At 36.6% G+C, this 11608-nt stretch overlaps 1 protein-coding gene across 2 annotated transcripts in view; it reads left to right on the top strand.

Annotated features, from left to right (window-relative positions):
* The first annotated feature begins 341 nt into the window (after positions 1-341).
* TRPS1 (transcriptional repressor GATA binding 1) overlaps positions 342-11608 on the top strand; it is a 271467-nt gene continuing 260200 nt past the window's right edge. The window contains exon 1 of one of the 2 annotated variants that reach the window (XM_044421802.1): positions 342-464. The gene's annotated coding sequence lies outside the window, so the exon portion shown is untranslated. The remainder of the gene's footprint in view (positions 465-11608) is intronic. The other variant, XM_044421804.1, reaches the window with a different exon arrangement.

The raw sequence follows: 11608 nt of genomic DNA, 5'->3' as shown, positions 1-11608 counted from the left end.
CAGGCTCGCTCGCTCTCTCTCTCTCGCTTGCTCCCTCCCTCTCCCCCTCGCTCCTTTTATAAACATAACCAGGCACATCCACGTCTTTTACGCTTCCCCCTTTCTCTCTCGCTCGCTCCCCATCAGCAGAGGGGACGAGAAGGGGGGGGGGAGTTGTAAAGGCAGATCTTTTCCCCGCTTCTTCTTCTGCTGTTTCCTTTAACCTCCTCCTCCTTCTCTCTCTCTCTCTCTCTCTCTCTCTCTCTCTCTCTCTCTCTCTCCCCCTCTCCCTCTCTCTCTTCCTCCCTCCTCCTTCCTTCGCTTTTCCTCCTCCTTCCTTCCCTGCCCCCCCTTTCCACCTCTTCCAAAATAATCCAAGATCAACTCTGTTGCAAACAACAGAAAGACGGTTCATGGCTCAAGCGACAGTTCCACCATCTTTCAAGCCGCTGCGATTATTATTATTATCGCTGATTAATCAACAGGTAAGCCGGGGTGCTGCTAGTGGGGAGAGATTCAAGGAGGGGGTGTTGTAATGGGGAAATTACAAGATCAGGGACCGGGTGGTGTGTTTAGATATGGGATCGGGGGGGGGGGGGTAGGGGGGTAGGTGGAGATAGAAGGGGTGAGCGATTCCTTTCCTGCTTCTGATAATCACTGCGTATGTGACTTGTGTTGATTGTGGGTTTATGTATTTTCCAAATGTATATTGCGCGTGTGTGTCTGGGGATGTGCGTGCCCAGGGAAGTGTGTGTGTGTGTGTGTGTGTGTGTGAAAGAGAGAGAGAGGAGAGAGAGAACATTAAGGCTGATTTGGGGAGAGCTTTCTCTGTGTGTTTTTAAAAGAGTGTAAAAGGAGAAGTAAGAGCTCAGATTTCATAGTGATTTTTTGGTACTGTTTTTATTTTTTTAAATTTATTTTTAATCCTCACTCCTCCTCCTCCTCCCCCCTCTGGTCTGGATTTTGTGGGGCAAAACCATGTGTGGATGCCTGAGCAATGGGGCAACTTGAAAACTTGCAGTAGCCCTGTTCGTGGAGTCAGCAGGGGTCAAGTTCAGCAGCCGAGGAGAAGCAAAAAGGGAAGGCTTCCCTTTGCCCCTCTGCCTTATCCCCAACAAGAAAAGAACTTCTAAAGCTGATGGTGTCTTTCCTGATTCGCCTCCTCTCCTATCTGCATAGCTTTGATTTAATTCCCTTCCATATAGGAAAGAAGGGGGGACCAGTTTTTTTTCTCTTCTGTTGGGTTTGATTTTTTTTCAACATTTTACAAAACTTGCATCCAGAGACTTGCAAACCTTCTGGATATCTGTACATTTTGAGTTGTTCTCCGAAGAAGTTTCTTTTCCTTTCTTCACCCTCTCGCTCTCTCCTTTTCTCTCTCCACCTTTCTTTTTTTTTTAAATGGGGACCGAGACAAAAATCCAAGCTGGAGAGAGAAATCATCATGAAAAGTAGTAAGTGTGTGTGTATGTGTGTGTGGACATTTTGTATGTTGTGTGTAACTTTTGCAAGGGGGGGGGCAAAATGTCTCAAGTGGGGGAACGCAAAGAGCGATGGGCATTGTAAGATGCTTGTCTTTAATAGATAGGGAGGGGAACAGAGAGAATTCTCCTGGTCTCTTTTACCACCCCCTCCAAAAGGATGACATATTGGTGAGGATTACAGCTTTTAACTCCCACCCCCCCACTAAAGGCCAGGAAGCCCTTGGTCAGGTCTACCAGGTTTGCTGCACTTTACTTTGTCTAGTGTCCATTCATCCTTCCCCCCTCCCCTTGGGGTCTGAGTGACAGATTTGCTCCCCCCAGCATCCCCTTGAAAGAACTGAATGAATGGAGAGGTGGAAACTTCCTAATACTTTTAAGAAGAGAAGGTTGTAGTGGTGCTGATAGAAATTTGTGATAAATAAAGTGAGGAAGCGGGTGACATGGGCTGTTATTAAAAGCTTCAGGAAGAGGCTGTTTAAAAAATAGAGAGGGGGGTGCTATATAGTCTTGACACTTTCTACCCCATAGGTCTCCTCCACCTCCCATCTCATTCACCTTCTCCAATCTTTGCCTTTGATCATAATGGGACACTTGCTAGATCTCACTAGCTCTTCCTAAAGTGAGCTTGTGCTCTGCTGATAGGAAGGATTTTGCCTTGACGTGTTGGTAGCTTTTAGTTAGTGGGTTCAATATTTATTTTTATGATCTGGTATTTTCATTTTATTTCACTTTTTAGAACTTTTATCAAAGAATATCATACATGTGCACACATATTTTTCAAAATGTATGCACATATATATTTAAAGAAGAAAGACAGTAAGTACATTTAAAAGTAAGCTGCTATTATTTTCCCATCCACAAATGTCAAACTTTTGAGTTTCATTGACTGAACGAAGAATGACAGAAAGCCACAGGCCTTATGAGGAGACTCCATAAGGAACTGCTTTTCATTCATCATCTTGGCAGTTTCCATGAAGTTTTGGAACTAAGTTGGGGAAAATACAATTAAGAAAACGTGCAAATAGGGAATTGAGCAGGAACATTAGAATAGATGGTTACTATTTTACTGTCTGAATGTGTAGAGTTCCCATCTCATCATTACTGCTAGTACAAGGTTCCAGTAATAATAATTACAATAATAGGAATGAAGACACTTTTTGCTGCTTTCTGTAAACCATCAGCACAATCTTTATTAGGCCTGATATTCTATCCCTATACTTTCAATTCCTTTCCTTTAAAAAAAAAAAAGAGTCTTCTGATGCATAGATGACTAACTTGTTTACTTTTCTCTTGATGATTGTGGTTTCTAAAATGTTACATTGATTATGTAGGTACCCCAAGCCAGGGATACAAATATAATGTTTAAGTGAATGGTGAAAGTTAGTTCCTTATGGGGACAAAACAACAATAAAAGTTTACAGTAGTCCTGTCTGAACCGAGAGCAGCGCTTGCCCTCTTGTTCACAACATATCTATTAGGCGAAAAAGCCCTTTCAAATATTTCACCAGAGTGACATATTAGAAATCTTAGCAAAATCAAACTTTGAAGAAAGGGGTTTTTTTTAAGTCTCCTTGTTCCTGCAAGTAAATGCAGAGCTTTCATGAGAACACCAACTATTTCCTGTAAATTGTGATGCTGAGAAAACCGTCTGGAAATGATATCAAGATTTTGCAAGGTTTTTTTTTTTTAAGACTGTAGTGAAAGTTTGTTACAAATATGGCTAATCCAAACAAAGCAGCACTTCATTTTTGCCCTTTAAAAAGTATAGAGGCTTTTCTTTCTTTTTTAAAAGGTGTAAGGTTAGTTAAACTTTAGATTACAGTTTATACATCATCAGTGATATGCTATTGTGCAGCTGCTTAGCTTCATATAAATCCTGTAAGCTCTAACGCCATATCCACAACTTAAATTGGCATGATAAAGTTTAGTATTATATCTAAGGGGGGATTTTGTTCATAACCCACTGTGCTACTTCAGAGTATTACTGGCAGTGAAGAATATAAACTTGCTTTTTATGGTGTCTGATTGTTGGAAGGTACATCTTAAAACCAGTTCATGACAACTTCTAATAGTTTTCAGCTTCCACTTCTATGCTAGGGATATAATCTTGGATACTATTTTGGCCTCAGCAGGTATATTTTCATCTATGGAATAAAAATTTTTCTGGCAGTGATGTACACTAGAGTAGTACAATCTGGGATCTGAAACCCCAATAGATCCATTTCCCCAATATTTTTCGTATTTATTTTAAATGCATTTATTGCTTAAGGTATGCAGTTGCTTTTCAAGTATTTATGGAATAGATGTATGCATACTTTCTGTCCATAAAGTAAACTATTATTTTTCTGGAGGTGTGTGAATAAATGGTCGATTATTTATTCATTCATTCATTCCATTTTAATACCTCCCAATAACCGATATTCCTCTGAAGATTCTTTCCCATTTGATGTATCATTTTTGCAGCATGGGTCAAGCGTGTTAACTCATGAGTGCTAATTTCTGAACAGTTCTGAATACGCGTGCACAGAATTGTGCCTTCAATCAATCTATCTCCTAATACACTGTACACTCACTCTATGTGAAGCCTATGTATACAATACATTATTTGCATATTGCTGTTCAACTTTCCTTGCAGAAGTACTTCTTACAGTGCCTGCTCATTAGATTTCAGCATGCAGGCCATATTTTGTTTTTAGCCACACTGAAGCTCTTAGGAATGCTTTATGTTTTCCAGTCATTAAGGTCACATTGACTAATTACTTCTTGCTGTTAAGGTATGAAGGTAGTTCACCTTATGGAGGCATTCTTTGAAAGTGACCTATATTCTTAATTAACTGAAAATCTGCAAAAACTTTAATCTCTCAAAAGTTTCTTTTGGAAAAAAAAGAAACTGAAGAGAGTGCGTTTCATCATGCAGTTATTAGTATTCCTATATCATCAGTAAATGCTTTAAAATGTCTGTGTATGTATTTGAATATATTTGACACAGCAATATTTGTAAACATTTAAGTGTCATAACTTAATGACAATTATCAAATCTTACGTGCAGCCATATTAGCAACATTCATTGTCATAAACACTGGTGAGCAGTAACATTGTTACAAAGTTTACAGTGAAATAATCAAGACAGTTTGTGGTGAAACATTTTGAAGAAGTCCAGTTTGGAATCTGAAAAACATTACTTTTTGTCTGCAGAAACGCCAAGTGGGAATGAATGATGCTTTTATTGTGCTTTCCATTGAAATAAATGAGGAACTCATGGGCCATGATCCTAGGAACATTCAGGTGGATTTGAGAGTGTGATGTTGAGATCAGAGAGAATTTCTTTTGCCACAATGAGTCTGGGATCATGCTCTTCGTCAATGCATTGGCTTCAGACAGCAGAATCTTCTTATGTTAGGGTTTTGGGTTGGGGTGTAAAATGAAGCCATTCATTGCATCAGACTGACAGCTTTCCAGTTTCTGTTTGCCTTTGCTTAATTTAGTAGTTTAGATCTGTATTTTTGGCAGTCCTGGATAACCATAAATGTAGAGTTTTCTGCCCATAATATTTCACTCCACAATTTAAAATGTAGGTGATTTAAATTAGGATTGCACAAGTGAGTGTGAGTGTGTGAAGGTACAGGAAAGTCTTTGTTGGCTAGGTTCACTTTTTTTGAGGTTGTCAGGTAGAAAGGAAGCCTAGATAATTTTTCAGATTGGTGACTAGTATGAACTGTTAGTACAGCTGTCACTCAGTTAAAGATGTTGAACTTATTAATTTTGTACCTTTTCACTGTGTTGTCATTGATTTCAGTGAGAACACACCTGTATAGCAGAACAGAATAGCTTATAGATGCTCTTTTTAGATATTGAGGAAAGCCTTCAATTTGTCAGACAGAAAGAACATCTTTAATATTTTCCGTTTTCATTTCTTATTTTAGTAGCACACCAAAAACAGCTAAGAAATCACAACTGAACAATTAATTTTCAGCACTCAGATTAGTATTTACCTCTCCAATCAATCAATATATCTTTTGTTGTTGATTGATCTACTTATTAAAGTGTGCACATTAAAAACTAATAATTATGTTATTAAACAAATATAACTGATTATCAACCATTGGAATAGTTAATTATAGTATATGTATTGCGCTTTTCTGAATTTCTCCTGAAATACAAGTTTTATTTTCAGTAATATGTTTTCAGAGAATGATATTTTAAAAAACATGGTCATGGTTTTTGAAACTTCCTTCTTCTATACTTGTTACAACAGAGTTATGATTTAGTTTTGACAGTTAAAACCTCCACCCAAATATAGGCTATTTTGACAGTTCCGTGATTACTTCCAATGCAAGATAGGAAGGAAACCCAATTGTTTATATTGATTTTTTTTGCAACTTAAAAAAAAAGAATACAAACTAGTAAAGTTGTGGGCCTAATGTTTTAGTCTGTTTGCGCCATTCACTTAAATGAGATTAACAGCACAATTACAGTCTAGAAATAAGTCCTTTTAAATTCAATAAGATTATCTCTGATATAATTGTCTATAGCATTTTATCAGTGAAAGGTGCAATCCTATGCCTGGTGAGACTGAAGAAAAAAATCCTACAACTCCCAGAATTCCTCAACCAGATTTTTTTTCCTGTCATAATATACATAGGATTGTATTCTGAGGCTCCAATTGATGCAAAGTTTTCTGGTAGTAATCCTACGAATTACTTACGTGGGATTGCATTGTAAAACCCTGTAACTCATTATTGGCCTGATCCACAGTCTAGTTAGATTAAACCAGTTTAGTTCCAGTTCTGAATAATCTGGTACCCTTCCTTTAAAGACAGTAGATTGGAGTATATTGAATTTATAAGTTTTGATTATTTCAAAGCAGTCTAATACAGTCATGGCTCAAGGTTATAGCAACTGCATTATATTAACTGAAAACAGTTACAGTATTGTATAGTAAATGTTTACTAAAGGTGTAACTGGTTTGAGCTACTTTTGTATTAATTTATAGAACTATCTTTGAAGCTAACTATTTACCTGGCTGTGCTGATATTAGTTTCACTGTCCTATTGTACCACATTTGTTCTAAAAGTACCCCCCCTCCATTATTTATTTATTTGCATGTATTGTTAGGCTGCCTATAATTGCCGAGGCCTTCTTTATAATTATTTAAAATTATAGCGTGTTGTGGACCTTTTCAACTATATAGCCCAATGCCGCTTCTAACCAAAAAGTTTAAAAAAATAAAAATAAAGGGAAATGTGCAACTGGACGGTATTCCAGAAAAAAAAAATCTGGAATTAGTGACGGGGAGGCAGTGGCACTGTTCTGAGATGGTTGGGAAAACCTCATTTATCTGGATCTCTTCTATTTTAACTCTATCTGTGCCACACTTGATAGATACCCACTAAGCCATTCCCTGGTTTGCAGCTATCCCTGTAGTCTTTTCTCTGAATGAATTACTGCTGGTTCGGGGGGTCCAAATCCGTGGTGCCAACCTTTAGTGAATTAGATGAAAATAAATTTGATGAAAATAAATTTGGTTATCCATATATCTCAGTTCAACATAGTGTTCTATATGCCTCAATCATGACACGCATGGGAAAGCTCTGTTGCTCAGCAGCCAACTTTGTAATGTCCTGTAAGTTTCCTATCAGTCTTCTACATGTCGTAGGATGTGAATTATCCTATGAAATAGCCTATTTGAAGGGTATTATCTATTAGTGTTTATATCCAGCCTTTCTCCCCACACACCCTTAAACACATATGTGGAACTTGGGTGGTGTCCATTGTTTAAATTGTACAACTTCCCATGTCTGGGGAGTCAGTATATAAGATTGGAAGGATTCTGCTTATTATAGGCAATCATTAAGTTCTATTGAAATACATTATCTAATTCCAATGTTGAATGTGTTCAGTGGACTTTCCTGTACAGTATATATATTTTCCCCTAAACACAGATTCAACTTCATTCCTTCTCTGAAATTTATTTAATTTTTCAAAATGCTAGGAGCCCTTTTTAAAGCTTGCAGTAAACCCTTTATAAGAGGCTGGACACCTTTCCAGGGTGGCTTTATTTATATTAGAAGGAAACTTTCTCTCTCTCTCTTTCTTCTGCATTCTCTCTCTCTCTCTTGTTTTCTTTAAACCGACTGACGTAATGCCAAACTTTGCTTTAAAAGAACAGACAGAAGTAATTGGTAGCTTTTAACTTTTAATAATGTTCTGGATTGGTTTTAGTGGCCTAACTGCCATTTTTTTAAGCACTCAGGAAAAACCGGGCTTGAAGCCTGGAGAAGAAAGACCCTGTTGATGCAGTTATTTTTATTCTTGTTTTCAATCAGTTATTAAAAAAACACACACAACTTTCCCGCTGAGCTTTGCTAGATTTCTCCAAATGTATTCTGTGAATACTGATGGATTTGAGGCGGTAACTTAAACTAGCTGGAAAAAGTGAAGTTTCCTCATGAAGATCTGAAATACTTTATGCTTTCTCCCCTGATTTTCCTTCCTTCCTTCCTTCCTTCCTTCCTCCCTCCCTCCTTCATAATTTTAGGATCAATTTGGTCTGACTTGATAATCATTATTATCAGACCAGTTAGTACTTACAAATAAAATGCCAAAAGGAATATTTCACAATTTTAAGTGCACAGGAAAACACATGTGAACATAACAATGGGAAAATGACATTGCAAATAGAAAAGATCAGCCTGTTTCCAATCAAAGAAGCACAATTAAAAAAAAAAACCATTCTGTTGCTACTTTCTTTATGCTTCTTTTGACTGCAAATCTGATGATTACCAAGAAAGGAAACAGTCAACATTTAAAATGTGCTGCATATGCTGGAAATTATTATTTCTTAAACCATTCATTTTAAAAGTTTTACCATTTAGCATTTGATTTGTTATCGCCCACTGTCATGTTTTCCCTTCCCTAAGTTAGACTTCTCACACCATCAAAACTTTCTGTCTGAAACTGGATTAGGTAAGAGACATCTTGGTGAAGATGACGCTGGTGCCACTTCATAAATTGGCAAACTTGAGAATCTCTCAAAGGCCAAGTCAGTTTGTGCCAGTTTTTCCTTCCTTTAGGGGAGGTGCTCCACCCATTCAAAGGGTACCCCACCCAAAGTGGAGAACTATAATTCAGTGGCACAAGTTTTTCATATGTCAGTTCTCTCCGGAGTTCAAACCCTAGACTTAACTTGTCTCGTTCTTTAACTTTCATTTCAACATTACTCTCTTCTATAACATTCTCATCTGTAGAGGCTTCTTGTGGGGTAGTTTCTATAATCCCACTTGGGGGAAACATATTTTGATGTGATTAGGGTTTGATATTGGTCTTGGGATTAGCATGTAGTTAGTTTTTTGTGGTCAAAGCTGCTGCAAACATATTTTTAGACTATGCAATAAAATTGGATGGTTATGAATCTTTGCTCACCCACTCAAGTCATATGAAAGTACACACATTCAGTCCCTTGTTAATGCGTTCTGCGCAATAACTATAGGTCTTTAAAATGATTTCTATCCCAGTGAAAAGAAATTGGGGCAAAACTGTTTAATTCTGCTATCACATCTCAATTGATTTGTTATCAAACCGCATATACATTTGCTTAGAAAATATCACATGGCATGCAGCATGTATTTGTATTTAAAGCCAGATTTTTCATACATATGTGCATAAATCTGCAGAAATTATGTTTATTTGATTTGGTTCTGCATCTCTTTTCACCAATTAAATCTTGGAAACACTCCAGTTCCCAAACTAGAGCTTATCACACAATTGTAGATAATTTATGTTGTAATTCTGAAATAGTATATCATAGAACATTTCTACATACAGAAGTTAACTGTTTTTTTTACAATTATGTTGGATATTGAATGTCATTGCTATTCATAGAGTCACTTTTTATATATCTTAAAATTGCTGCTCTAATACAGAGAGAAAGAAGGGTGAAAAATTAAAGGCTTTCTCTTCTTGTGCAAAGCATAGATTGCTTGCCTCTCTACAGGGTTGTTAATTCATTTGTGAGGCTCAAAACTCCTGTGGAAAATGATGTAAAATGTTCATCAATCGTGCTTATGTTCCTGTTTAAGATTTACTTAAATACTATGTTTCAGTTTTGCCTGAAACCATTTCAAACCACCTCTGGACCAAGAATCTACTATTTCTGGGTTCTTGGGAGATTAAGTGTGACAGTTTCTATTATATAATGAACAGCAGTATTGTTTGAACAAAGGTAACATATTTTGGTTTGTGTACTTTTTTTTTTAATCCCTGGCAGTTGGCAGTAGTATAGCTCTAAAATGAGGAGTGTAAATATCTGAATAGATTTGAAATATATAGTACAGAAGCTAGTATGGTTTTTTTAAATCACTGGATCTATTGTACATAGTAGGTATTCTATCAAAATGCAGAGAATATGCAATAGATTTGATCTCTAATATGTGTTTCTGTTTGTGTGTGTGTGTGTGTGTGTGCATTGTCATTCTCCCATCCGATTTTGTTTAATATGAATTTTCGAATGGGTTATGTGCCTCATATGACATGCAGGGTTGCTGTTTAGGACTAAACGGGCACAAACCAACATTTCTTAAAATTGAAATAATTTTTCCTTCTCCGACCCCTTCAGGCATGTATCTGTGAAAAGAGATCTTTTTTTTTTTTTTTTGGCCCTAAAGGTCAGATAGCACTAGCTTCATTGGGCAACTGGGAAGAGTGATTCCTAAATGAATGACTGTCCAAAAGCACATTCTGCCATCAAAGCTCCAGATGTGCAGATCTCTGTGCATCTTCAATAATGGTAGAGAAAAGACAATGAACTCTCCGTGTATATGCAGAAGTTTTCTTCTTGTCAAATGGAGCACTGCAGAGATCTGACACTAATGCCCCGGGTCTTTGAACAAACCATAAAGAATAGTTAGAATTATGCTAGGACTTGCATATTGTATATTTATCCATTAATTTTATGTAATTTTATCCTATGGAAGTTGGCTGGCCGTGCCTTAGGAATGCTACTAGTTTTACAAGGTAAATCTCTTATTACTTGTTTTAAGAAAATAAATAAGACCAAAAACTGTGCTAACAACATATATCTAAGTTGCATAGCATAGTGCAACTTTCTTTGGTTGTGACCAAGTGGCCTTTCAAGCTTGGAAAGATTCTCTAATGTAAACACAAATCTTTCTGCTATATAAAGTATAACATTTATACTTTATCTGTGCCCTAATGCTACCTTTCTTTTCTATACCATCACAGAATTTCACATGCTATGTTACACATATAAGTATAATGCAGGTGCATATCAGGTTTTTTTAGAGCTAACTTTATTTTTTAGACATTATCATGTTGCAATGTGTGTCCCATTTTGGGATTAGTTTATTGATAGCCTGGTTTGGGCTATGAATGTAGAATATTAGTTGCAGAGAGACGCCTTTAAACAAACTTTTGGTGTTCAGTGCAAGCCAGTTTAAGTGAAAAATCGGTTTCAATCCTCTTTTTAAATATAAGACAAATTAAGTCATTGAGTAACCACACCGGGGAATTGATGTATACATCCACACCTATCTTTGTTTCCTTTGCAATAAACCAGTGGAAGTCAAATTTACCCTATTAAGACAAATCTATTATTTGTTAAAAACAAACACACATTTCTTAGTATGAAAGGTGAACTGCGTGCCAACTTTTCTTAACACACAAGCATTTGTAGGAAACTCTGTACATTTTTTTAAAGACCTCTGATGCAATGATGGGTGAACAATCTTGTTTATTAATATTGGTGTGGCAGATAAGATCCACTAGATATTTTATTTCCATCAGTACAAAATGATCTGACTTATTCTGCTGCTACATAGATGCCACTCTGTCCTCTGCAAGGCGTCCTGTATCTTTTGCAGTCTCTGCTTGCTTTTTCATTTTTATCTCAGCTTTTCTACTGTGTGAGTGACTTCTTAAATTGTATATATCTAAACACAAGATCCATCCCTTCTAAAAAATGTACAAATTAAGTTTTGTAAGTGCTATGTTGCACAATGTTGTTTTTTAAACACAAAACATCAGTGTTTGTTTTGTTCCCTATAATACTTTAATGAGTTTAAAGTATTTACTGTGATGTAATGAAAATTCTGACACAGATACTAATGGGCAGGGAAGGAACTAGGAAA

This window comes from Varanus komodoensis, unplaced genomic scaffold, assembly GCF_004798865.1.
Source record: "Varanus komodoensis strain SLA01 unplaced genomic scaffold, ASM479886v1 scaffold12, whole genome shotgun sequence".
NCBI classification, from domain to species: domain Eukaryota; kingdom Metazoa; phylum Chordata; class Lepidosauria; order Squamata; family Varanidae; genus Varanus; species Varanus komodoensis.
This window is presented reverse-complemented; position numbering and strand designations above follow the sequence as displayed.